This window comes from Eleutherodactylus coqui, chromosome 8 (assembly GCF_035609145.1).
Source record: "Eleutherodactylus coqui strain aEleCoq1 chromosome 8, aEleCoq1.hap1, whole genome shotgun sequence".
Lineage (NCBI taxonomy): Eukaryota > Metazoa > Chordata > Amphibia > Anura > Eleutherodactylidae > Eleutherodactylus > Eleutherodactylus coqui.
Window position 1 is genome coordinate 97,333,560 of NC_089844.1, and position 12,505 is coordinate 97,346,064.

A 12,505-nucleotide genomic window follows, 5' to 3' on the forward strand; every position below is an offset into this window, starting at 1 on the left:
CCTAGTGCCTATTCTGGGGAATAATAATACAGTGTCTTATGTTCGGGAACACGTGGTAGTGACATGACGCCCTTGGTCAGGAGATATAACATGATTGCAGAGCTTAGTGATTCCAGTATTACAAAGTCATGTGACTAATGAATGTGATGTCACTACGGATTACACGTCAAACCCAGAAAAAACATTTAAGTAATTAAAAATACATGCACTTTCGCTTGCATTGAATATCTAAGCATTACCTTCCCTTTGTTCTGAACCCGACCATAAAGTAACAGCTGGCTGTAATACTCAGCCTCAGATGACTGTATTCAGCCCCCTGGCCCTGACCACAACTTCTCTGAATTAGCACTTATTATGAATGGTGTAAAAATGCTGAGCAGGCATCACAGATGGAAGTGGGAGCTGTAAGTAATGTGCATTTCCACACATTTCACCGATATCACGTGGGATGAGGCTGTTTTCTTTGACATTTCTTTATGGCACTAGTAAACCGGCTGCAGACATATGGCAAATATACTGACCTTGTCCCTTACCAATAATAGGAAATGTTATAAATAGAGATGAGCAAGCAACAAAATGCTCGGGTGCTCGTTACTCGGGACAAAATTATCGCGATGCTCGAGGGTTCGTTTCGAGTAACGAACCCCATTGAAGTCAATGGGCGACCCGAGCATTTTTGTATATCGCCGATGCTCACTAAGGTTTCCATTTGTGAAAATCTGGGCAATTCAAGAAAGTGATGGGAACGACACAGCAACGGATAGGGCAGGCAAGGGGCTACATGTTGGGCTGCATCTCAAGTTCCCAGGTCCCACTATTAAGCCACAATAGCGGCAAGAGTGTCCCCCCCCCCCCAACAACTTTTACTTCTGAAAAGCCCTCATTAGCAATGCATACCTTAGCTAAGCACCACACTACCTCCAACAAAGCACAATCACTGCCTGCATGACACTCCGCTGCCACTTCTCCTGGGTTACATGCTGCCCCCCCCGCACGACGCAGTGTCCACAGCGCACACCAAAGTGTCCCTGCGCAGCCTTCAGCTGCCCTCATGCCACACCACTCTCATGTCTATTTATAAGTGCGTCTGCCATGAGGAGGAACCGCAGGCACACACTGCAGAGGGTTGGCACGGCTAGGCAGCGACCCTCTTTAAAAGGGGCGGGGCGATAGCCCACAATGCTGTACAGAAGCAATGAGAAATATAATCCTGTGCCACCGCCATCAGGAGCTGCACACGTGGGCATAGCAATGGGGAACCTATGTGCCACACACTATTCATTCTGTCAAGGTGTCTGCATGCCCCAGTCAGACCCCTTTTTTTTTAAAATAGTCACAGGCAGGTACAACTCCGCAATGGGAATTCCGTGTGCACCCACAGCATGGGTGGCTCCCTGGAACCCACCGGCGGTACATAAATATATCCCATTGCATTGCCCATCACAGCTGAGGTAATGTCATGTTAAATGCAGGTGGGCTTCGGCCCACACTGCATGCCCCAGTCAGACTGGGGTTCTTTAGAAGTAGACACATGCAGTTACAACTCCCTGTGGACCGACAGCATGGGTGGGTGCCAGGAAGCCACCGGCGGTACATAAATATATCCCATTGCAGTGCCCAGCACAGCTGATGTAACGTCAGCTTTAATGCAGGTGGGCAAAAAATTAATTGGATTACACTGTAGGCGAGGGCCGCAAAAAATTGGTGTACCAACAGTACTAATGTACGTCAGAAAAATTGCCCATGCCCAACCAAGAGGGCAGGTGAAACCCATTAATTTGTAACTAGGCCTGGAGGCAGCCCAGTTAAAATAAAAATTGGTTCAGGTGAAAGTTTCAACACTTTAATGAGCATTGAAACGTATAAAAATTGTTTACAAAATTATATGACTGAGCCTTGTGGGCCTAAGAAAAATTACCCGTTCGGCGTGATTACGTCAGGTTTCAGGAGGAGGAGCAGGAGGAGGAGGATGAATATTATATACAGATTGATGAAGCTAAAAGGTCCACGTTTTTGATGGTGATAGAGAACAATGCTTCCATCCGCGGGTGCAGCCTACGTATTGTTTAGGTATCGCTGCTGTCCGCTGGTGGAGAAGAGAAGTCTGGGGAAATCCAGGCTTTGTTCATCTTGATGAGTGTAAGCCTGTCGGCACTGTCGGTTGACAGGCGGGTACGCTTATCTGTGATGATTCCCCCAGCCACACTAAACACCCTCTCTGACAAGACGCTAGCCGCAGGACAAGCAAGCACCTCCAGGACATACAGCGCGAGTTCAGGCCACGTGTCTAGCTTCGACACCCAGTAGTTGTAGGGGGCAGAGGCGTCACGGAGGACGGTCGTGCGATCGGTTACGTACTCCCTCACCATCCTTTTACAGTGCTCCCGCCGACTCAGCCTTGACTGGGGAGCGGTGACACAGTCTTGCTGGGGAGCCAGAAAGCTGTCAAAGGCCTTAGAGAGTGTTCCCCTGCCTGTGCGGTACATGCTGCCTGATCTTCGCGCCTCCCCTGCTACCTGGCCCTCGGAACTGCGCCTTCGGCCACTAGCGCTGTTGGATGGGAATTTTACCATCAGTTTGTCCGCCAGGGTCCTGTGGTATAGCATCACTCCCGAACCCCTTTCCTCTTCGGGTATGAGAGTGGAAAGGTTCTCCTTATACCGTGGGTCGAGCAGTGTGTACACCCAGTAATCCGTAGTGGCCAGAATGCGTGTAACGCGAGGGTCACGAGAAAGGCATCCTAACATGAAGTCAGCCATGTGTGCCAGGGTACCTGTACGCAACACATGGCTGTCCTCACTAGGAAGATCACTTTCAGGATCCTCCTCATCCTCCTCCTCCTCCTCAGGCCATACATGCTGAAAGGATGACAGGCAAGCAGCATGGGTACCCTCAGCAGTGGGCCAAGCTGTCTCTTCCCCCTCCTCCTCATCCTCCTCATGCTCCTCCTCCTCCTCCTCAACGCGCTGAGATATAGACAGGAGGGTGCCCTGACTATCCAGCAACATACTGTCTTCCCCCGGCTCTGTTTCCGAGCGCAAAGCGTCTGCCTTTATGCTTTGCAGGGAACTTCTCAAGAGGCATAGCAGAGGAATGGTCACGCTAATGATTGCAGCATCGCCGCTCACCATCTGGGTAGACTCCTCAAAGTTTCCAAGGACCTGGCAGATGGCTGCCAACCAGGCCCACTGTCAGACCCTGCAGCAGTTCGTGGGCCGTGTGCCTCTTCTCTCCTAAGCTGAGTAGTTTCAGCACGGCCTGCTGACGCTTGCCCACCGCTGGGACGGTGCGCTGAGAGACATTGGTGGATGGGGCCGAGCACAGCGGAGGTGAGGGTGTGGGTGCAGGCCAGGAGACGGTAGTGCCTGTGTCCTGAGAGGGGGGTTGGATCTCAGTGGCAGGTTGGGGCACAGGGGGAGAGGCAGCGGTGCAAACCGGAGGCGGTGAACGGCCTTCGTCCCACCTTGTGGGGTGCTTGGCCATCATATGTCTGCGCATGCTGGTGGTGGTGAGGCTGGTGGTGGTGGCTCCCTGGCTGATCTTGGCGCGACAAAGGTTGCACACCACTGTTCATTGGTCGTCTACACTCTCAGTGAAAAACTGCCAGACCTTTGAGCACCTCGGCCTCTGCAGGGTGGCATGGCGCGAGGGGGCGCTTTGGGAAACAGTTGGTGGATTATTCGGTCTGGCCCTGCCTCTACCCCTGGCCACCGCAGTGCCTCTTCCAACCTGCCCTGCTGCTGCACTTGCCTCCCCCTCTGAAGACCTGTCCTCAGTAGGCGTAGCAAACCAGGTGGGGTCAGTCACCTCATCGTCCTGCTGCTCTTCCTCCGAATCCTCTGTGCGCTCCTCCCTCGGACTTACTCCAATTACTACTACCTGAGTGATAGACAACTGTGTCTCATAGTCATCGTCCTCCTCACCCACTGAAAGCTCTTGAGACAGTTGCCGGAAGTCCCCAGCCTCATCCCCCGGACCCCGGGAACTTTCCAAAGGTTGGGCATCGGTCACGACAAACTCCTCCGGTGGGAGAGGAACCATTGCTGGCCATTCTGGGCAGGGGCCCGGGAACAGTTCCTGGGAGTCTGCCTGCTCCTCAGAATGTGTCATTGTAATGGAGTGAGGAGGCTGGGTGGAAAGAGGAGCAGCAGCCAGAGGATTCAGAGTTGCAGCAGTGGATGGCGTAGAAGACTGGGTGGTCGATAGATTGCTGGATGCACTTTCTGCCATCCACGACAGGACCTGCTCACACTGCTCATTTTCTAATAAAGGTCTACCGCGTGGACCCATTAATTGTGAGATGAATGTGGGGACGCCAGAAACGTGCCTCTCTCCTAATCCCGCAGCAGTCGGCTGCGATACACCTGGATCAGGAGCTCGGCCTGTGCCCACACCCTGACTTGGGCCTCCGCGTCCTCGCCCGCGTCCACGTCCTCTAGGACTACCACTACCCCTCAGCATGCTGTATTACCAGTAGTGCAGAAACAGAACGCTGTAATTAAATGTGCCGCTTATTGGCCTGTGGTTGGAGGCTGACTTCCCTTACGGAACGCACAGCAGAGCCAGGAAACAATTTTGCGCACGCCTGTAGTGAGACGTAGGTGCGTATGACTGAGCTAGTGGAATTCACAGCGCAGAAGCAGTCAAGTGGCCAAAGGCCAGTAGTAGGCCTTAAGTATTTTGCTTCTATTTTTTTAAAATGCTGAGCTGATACAGCAGACAGATACTGTAGGCAGCGTATAATATTATGTATACTGTTTCCCTCTGGCGGGATGACGGCGATCATGTAACAGAGACAGCAGATCCAGGAAACAATTTTGCGCAAGCCTGCTGTAACACTTAGCTGCGTATTAATTACGACTACTACCCCCAGCAGATAGATACTGTAGGCAGCGTATAATATTATGTATACTGTTTCCCTCTGGCGGGATGACGGTGATCATGTAACAGAGACAGCAGATCCAGGAAACAATTTTGCGCAAGCCTGCTGTAACGCTTAGCTGCGTATTAATTAGGACTACTACCCCCAGCAGATAGATACTGTAGGCAGCGTATAATATTATGTATACTCTTTCCCTCTGGCGGGATGGCGGCGATCATGTAACAGAGACAGCAGATCCAGGAAACAATTTTGCGCAAGCCTGCTGTAACGCTTAGCTGCGTATTATTTACGACTACTATCCCCAGTAGATAGATACTGTAGGCAGCGTATAATATTATGTATACTGTTTCCCTCTGGCGGGATGACGGCGATCAATTTTTTGGAAAAAGCCCACTGCCTATATAGCCTGAATATCTCTTTCCCTGCCTCACCAGTACTGGCCCTATACTCTGTACAATGACTGCAGACTGCGGACGCAATGCTCTGCACGGCCGATATACAAAAAAAAATAAATTGTGCAACACTGCTAAAAGCAGTCTCAACAGTACAGTTGGGGTTCTTGAAGCCTAAAATCACTCCTAACGCTCTCCCTATAGCAGCTCCGGCATCAGCAGCACTGTCCCTGATCTCTGTCAGAATGCATCTGTGGCGAGCCGCGGGAGGGGCTGATTTTTATACTCGGGTGACACCTGATCTCTCCAGCCACTCACTGCAGGGGGGTGGTATAGGGCTTGAACGTCGCAGGGGGAAGTTGTAATGCCTTCCCTGTCTTTCTATTGGCCAGAAAAGCGCGCTAACGTCTCAGAGATAAAAGTGAAAGTAACTCGAACATCGCGTGGTACTCGTTACGAGTAACGAGCATCTCGAACACGCTAATACTCGAACGAGTATCAAGCTCGGACGAGTACGTTCGCTCATCTCTAGTTATAAACTTAGACAAACAATAGTTACAGCAAGTCTTCAGCCTTAAAGGGGTTGTCTCACGAAAGCAAGTGGGTCTATGCACTTCTGCATGGCCATATTAATGCACTTTGTAATATACATCGTGCATTAAATATGAGCCATACAGAAGTTATTCACTTACCTGCTCCGTTGCTAGCGTCCCCGTTGCCATGGTTCCGTCTAACTTCGGTGTCTTCTTGCTTTTTTAGACGCGCTTGCGCAGATGGATCTTCTCCCTTCGGCTGGTCTTGGAAGCATCGGCGTTTTGGCTCCGCCCCCCTTGTACGCGTCATTGCGTAGCTCCGCCCCCATCACGTGCCGATTCCAGCCAATCAGGAGGCTGGAACCGGCACACGTCATGGGGCGGAGCTACGCAATGACGCGTACAAGGGGGCGGAGCCAAAACGCCGATGCTTCCAAGACCAGCCGAAGGGAGAAGATCCATCTGCGCAAGCGCGTCTAAAAAAGCAAGAAGACACCGAAGTTAGACGGAACCATGGCAACGGGGACGCTAGCAACGGAGCAGGTAAGTGAATAACTTCTGTATGGCTCATATTTAATGCACGATGTATATTACAAAGTGCATTAATATGGCCATACAGAAGTGCATAGACCCACTTGCTTTCGTGAGACAACCCCTTTAAGGAAACCACAGCACTGAGTACTGCGTAATATAAAGATTATTATACTTTGAATATAAAAGTACCACACTAGTTACAAGACCTGAACATGTATCAATTTAAAAAGGTTTCTTAAAGGGATATTCTAAGGCTCAACATTTATCACCTATCCATGGGATAGGTCGTAGAAGTCTAATCGGTGGCACTCATTGAATGGAGCTGTGACTGAGCTTATGTGCTGTCGCTCCATTCAACTCTATGGGACTACTGGAGATAGCTAAGCACTAGGCCTCCATTCAAGCTTCTCCTCACTGCACAGGGTGCAGACCCATAACCCAGAGGTGACATACCTAGCCATCAGACATTTATCACATATCCTGTAGATAATTGACTAATTTTGATTCTGTCAATAGTCCTTTAAAGGGTTAAAGCCCTTTTAGACACAACAGTTTTTGCTCAAAGCCATCTTTTGAGCGATAATCGTTGTGTCTAACTGCACTGACGTCGTGCAGTTTTCGTTAAGCCTTCGCTGATCGCCGATCCTTCAGCATACTGAAAGATCAGCGATTAGTTATTAGGGATTCACAGTGCGATACAGCTGATAGTATTGTTTCAGCTGTATCCTGCTCCCTGATGACAGGCTGGGTATGAAGAACAGAGCGGTCCAGCTCTTTTCTCCATACCCAGCTCGGAGCGCTCGGCTGTATAACAGCCAGGCGCTGCGAGCCGGGAACAGCTGGATGCAGAAGACAAGCGGGGTCACCCCAATTGTCTTCTGCATCCCCCGCTCAGAGCACTTGGCTGTATAACAGCCGGGCGCTGCGAGCAGGGAACAGCTGGATGCAGAAGACAAGCGGGAACACCCTGCTTGTCTTCTGCATCCTCCGCTCGGAGCGCAAGGTGATTGCTCAACGTTTGAGCGATCCCCTTGCTCTGTAAAAAGAACACAACGATTATCGCTCGAAAATCGCTCAAACGATAATCGTTGTGTCTAAACCAGCCTTTTGTTCAACTGGATAACTCTGCAAAAAAATCAACTCCTCCTCTGGTAAAGTCAGTACAACTATGTTCCATCATTGATGCATCATCAGTTTATTCATTTAATATAATGTTACAATTCACTTCCATTTACCAGATATAAGCAGAAATGATCAAAAGGGTTTTCTGGGTTCAACACGAAAATCTCAACATTGGGTTATATATGCCCAGTACCTGCCAGGAACATGCTGGGGATCGTGCACAGGACCTTTGGGATGGAGCACGTGCACTAGCACTTTGGGAGATTTTCACTGCACATGCTCAGTGAGGGCCTGCTATATCCGCTGCTGTCTGTTCACCGAACAATCTGTCAGCTATAGACAGGGGAGGAAGTTCTATAGATGGACATGACATCAGCGGCAACACTAGAAATTCTCTGTTGTGGGTCATAGAATCATAGAATGGTAGAGTTGGAAGGGACCTCCAGGGTCATCTGGTCCAACCCCCAGGGTCACATGATGGGCTCCTGAAAATAGTGTAAGAAGACTGTGGAGGTAATTGTGATACATTATGTGAAGTTTTGTGGTTGCAATTTTGAAAAGTACTCGGAAAACCCATTTAAAGTTACTTCACAAATAGAAGATGATAATCGTTGTGTTCTGCACCTCAGTTCTTTGGCTTCTTAAAGGGGTTGTCCTGCGAAAGCAAGTGGGGTTAAGCACTTCTGTATGGCCATAATAATGCACTTTGTAATATACATCGTGCATTAAATACGTGCCATACAGAAGTTATGTACTCACCTTCCCTGCGCTGGCGTCCCCATCTCCATGGTGCCGTCTAATTTCAGCGTCTAGTCGCCCGATTAGACGCACTTGCGCAGAAGGGTCTTCTCCCTTCTGGTCGGTCCGGGCACGAGCGGCGTTCTGGCTCTGCCCCCTTCTACGCGTCATCGCGTAGCTCCGCCCCGTCACATGTGCCGATTCCAGCCAATCAGGAGGCTGGAATCGGCAATGGACCGCACAGAGCCCACGGTGCACCATGGGAGAAGACCCGCGGTGCATCGTGGGTGAAGATCCCGGCGGCCATCTTGGAGGAAAAGAAGGAAGAAGTTGCAGAGGGGATTCGGGTAAGTAAAATTTTCTTTTTTATTTCAACACATCCCTTGGGTTTGTCCTGCGCTGAACGGGGGGCCTATGCAAAAAAAAAAAAACCCGTTTCGGCGCGGGACAACCCCTTTAAAGCTGTCTGGTTCTACTTTAATACATCTAAGACATTCCCATTTTCTCTTAATCCCATATACAGTAGGTCACTATACCTCCATGTCTTGGGTGTTTTAATGGTTGTTCGAATAAACACATATCATTCACGCCTTATTAAAGAGACTCTGAGGATCTTTTCATATGAGCACTGATAGATGCAGAAAATTCTGCAACTAAATCCTCATGAATACATGCGGGTTATCAAGCAGAAATCCGCAGCAGCAGATAAGGCCGCGCCTTTGGGTGTGGATTGCGGAAATATGGCGCTCATGTGAAAGCACCCTAAGGGACCTTTCACATGGGATGAAATATTCCACAACAGCGTTGAGGAATATGCCCTCCTGTGGAAGTGCCGGCAGGGTTCTGCTATTTTCAATTCCACACCAAAATCTTCATGTTAGCAGTGTGGATTTTGCAGCTGAATATTCCACAGGAGGGTGTATTCCACAACGCTGTTCGGTCCTCTGTGAAAGGTTCCCTAACCCTTTCCAACCCACTGTCTGACGTCTAAAGACATTCTGATTGAAGGCTGTACAGCTCCGATGTCGGAAGACCTCCGGCAGGGTATTCTTACTGTAGATTATTGGCCGCTCTGTTGTCGGTGGCCTCTCTAGCATGTCACATACTGCAGTACTGGCTCTAGCCAGCAGATGGCACCATTGTATAATGGCAGAAAGAGAAAGCCCCCTAGAAAACACAGAATCCAAAATTGGATTGCAAATGGTTAATGTAAAAGAAAATCATGTTCTCCTAAATGTCTTCATATGTGTCCAAAAGAAGCTCGTTCTGTATCTCTCCACCCTTTTTTTCATGCTTTCAAACAGAAATCCCCAGCCAGATCTCTGTCTGCAAAGGCAAGCTAAGACCATCTTTTTGACTCAGTCCCACCTGTTGTCTATCCCTAGCCAAACATGGAAGGGATTACAAGGACACAGGGCCTTGATTTATCTGCCAAATTTCTGCAACACTGTTTCAAAGAACTGCAGAAAATCTTATAGACTGACACAGCAAGTAGTTTATGCTTGTTTCTATTCTCTATTTCTAGGTCTAGCATTGCTTTAAACCTGTAAGGTAGGAGGACTCTTTGATTTTGACATCAAATGAGCATTTGTGAAAAATAGGATTCATCAAATCATGTAAATGTTTGGTGAATACATACCAACAGACACAGGATGATAATCATGTTGTGAATAGAACTGCACTCTTTGGCCGCCTGCACACAGGCGGAAATGCCGCGCCGGTATTTCCCGCGGGATTTCCGCCACTGAAAGTTTGCATAGGAGTGCATTACAATACGCACTCCTATGCAGACAGCCGCGGTTTGGCCGCGCGAAATCTCGCGCGGCAAACAAACCGCGGCGTGTCCTATTTTTGTGCGGGGCTCGCACTCACCCGGCCGCCGACTCCGGTCTGCGCATGCACTGGCTCGGGTGAGTACGCGCTCGTCTCTGCAGGCTCTCGGGTCGGGTTCCACGGCGAGAGTTCTCGCTGCCGGATCCGACCCGCTCGTCTGCAGGCGGCCTTTGGGGGAAAAAATCCAGCACCTAGAAAAAGTTGATGTTTTGCTGCAAAACCTGGCATGCAGTTCCATCTCAGGCAGATATGATTAGAGTTGTGGTGTGATTAGATGAATGGTCTTGAGGCCCTATGTTTCCCTCCTTGGTCTATAAAAAGGCTCCCAGAGGCTATTTGGGTGTACTGACCTCTTCTTCCCCTTATGTAAACCTTGTTGACCACTAGACGCCTCCACAAGGCAATCAAAGAGCTGTTGGCAGTTAGCAGAGTTTGAGAGAAAGCGCATTATTGGAATGCGAGAAGTTGGATGGTCGTATGGATTCATTCTCACCAGACTTTTTGGTGATATTGGGGCCAGTAGATGCATGAACGCTCAGGAAGCACTTGACAGATCACCTTTAGAGAGGATCATCTGATCATCCAAAAAGCACAAGTGTTTCACTATCCGCCATGCAGAGATGGGTGTCATCATCTTTACAGTCCCCTGTGTCTGTCAGAACCGTTCCTAGGTGCTTGGCTGAAGGACATTTGGTTTCACAGCGCCTATTGCATGTACTGCCTTTGGCACCACGGCCTCCATTTGTAGTGGTGTCGTGAATGATGAAACTGGATGCTACGGAGTGGAACCGGGTTGTCTTCAGCGACAAATCCAACTTTAGTTTAGACACGAATGACAGCCGTGTTCGTGTCTGGAGACCTTTCATGCATGAGGCCTTCACATGGGCCAGAAACGGTGTGGACTTTCCACTGCAGGAATCTCTGCATAAGTTCCACAGCATTTAAAGTACAGGCCATGTGGGAGGGGCGGGGGGGGATTCTAAAATCTCCGTCACATGCTGCGGTACATTTCTGCATTTTTTTAAAAGCTGTGGCTTCTAAATCAGCGGCATGTCTACTTATGCTGTGGCTTCTAAATCAGCGGCATGTCTTCTTATGCTGTGGATTTCTACCTTTGAAATACATGGGGTCAAAATGCGCATTATTTCCGCAATTAAAAATGCTGCCGAATTTGCACCACTTAGGTACAGATTTGGCCACTGCAGAGTTAAAGCATAGTTACTGCTATGAACAAAAGTATTTGGACACTGAAGAAAATCAGCAAATATGCAAATACTGAGTCTGCAACACGGGATGCTGGGAAGGGCATGGGTAACATAAAAAGCTGCTCATTTTGTAATAACTATTTATTCATCCGATCGAGTGCTTGTGGGATGAACTGGAGCGACGGGTACAACACCGCCACCCACGCCCATCTTCACAACAATCTCTTCTCACAGCCTGGCACGAGGAATGGCGAGCTATTCCTGCCCAGACTTACAGAGAACTTGTGAAAAGTATGCCTCAACGTGCTGCCGCTGTAATACAAGCAAAAGGAGGACCGACACGGTATAATAAAGCACTTTTACTGAAAAGCATGCAGTGTCCAAATACTTTTGTCCATATACTGTATGACTAGTTCAAATGCTATTAGAAAGGTAAGATTCCAGGGGGCCAAAAAGTTGCAAAATTGGACCAGTGAGCAGTGGAAAAACATCGATTGGTGAGATGACTCCAGATTTCTGTTGCACCACACTGATGGGAGGGTCGGAATTTGGCACAAACATGAACACGTCCTGTTAGGGGTCAGCGGTTCGGGCTGGTGGATAATGGTGTGCGAATATATTCTTGGCACCCTCTGCGCCCTCTGATAACTGCGGATGGACGCCACAATGCATTGGTGTTATTCGTACGGCCAAAGGAGGTCCAACACCCTTCTAGTCAGTGTATACTGACTGCAGGATTACGGAGTGTATCTATATGTTGTCCTTATTGTAGGTTTGTCCAGATAATTACCTAGACAGGACAATTAGACATCTTCTGTTGGGACCATATGAATGTGATTGACTCTATCAGCAGAAATGTTGGGCGCTTACCCTGCGCAGCTTCAGGAACTATACAGCTAAAGAAAGGGGGAATCAAACAAAAAAACTTATAAAAACTAAGTGTACAAAAGTGATGTTATCTATCCACAGTGTATTAATTATCCATAGGAGTAACTGGATGAGATGCCCAGCTCGAGCTCTATCCAGTGAAATGTGCTGATATATATGCCTCTCCGATCCTCACACTGCCAACAGATACACAAGATCTCCCAGCCTCTGCCATAAACATGCACCCATTTCAATAGGGACATAAGGATAAGCTGCTGCCAGACACATCTTGAAATCCAAAAAGCCCAATCCATCTTCCCCCTGCCGTGCCAGCTCCGACCAGATGCACACAGGCTCTTCTAAAGAGTGAAATGGTGCATATACTGAATTTCACTCATT

At 48.9% G+C, this 12,505-nt stretch overlaps 1 protein-coding gene across 1 annotated transcript in view; it reads right to left on the reverse strand.

Annotated features, from left to right (window-relative positions):
• Positions 1 to 12,505, reverse strand: part of KLF7 (KLF transcription factor 7) — a 143,703-nt gene that overhangs the window by 78,658 nt on the left and 52,540 nt on the right. The window lies entirely within an intron of this gene.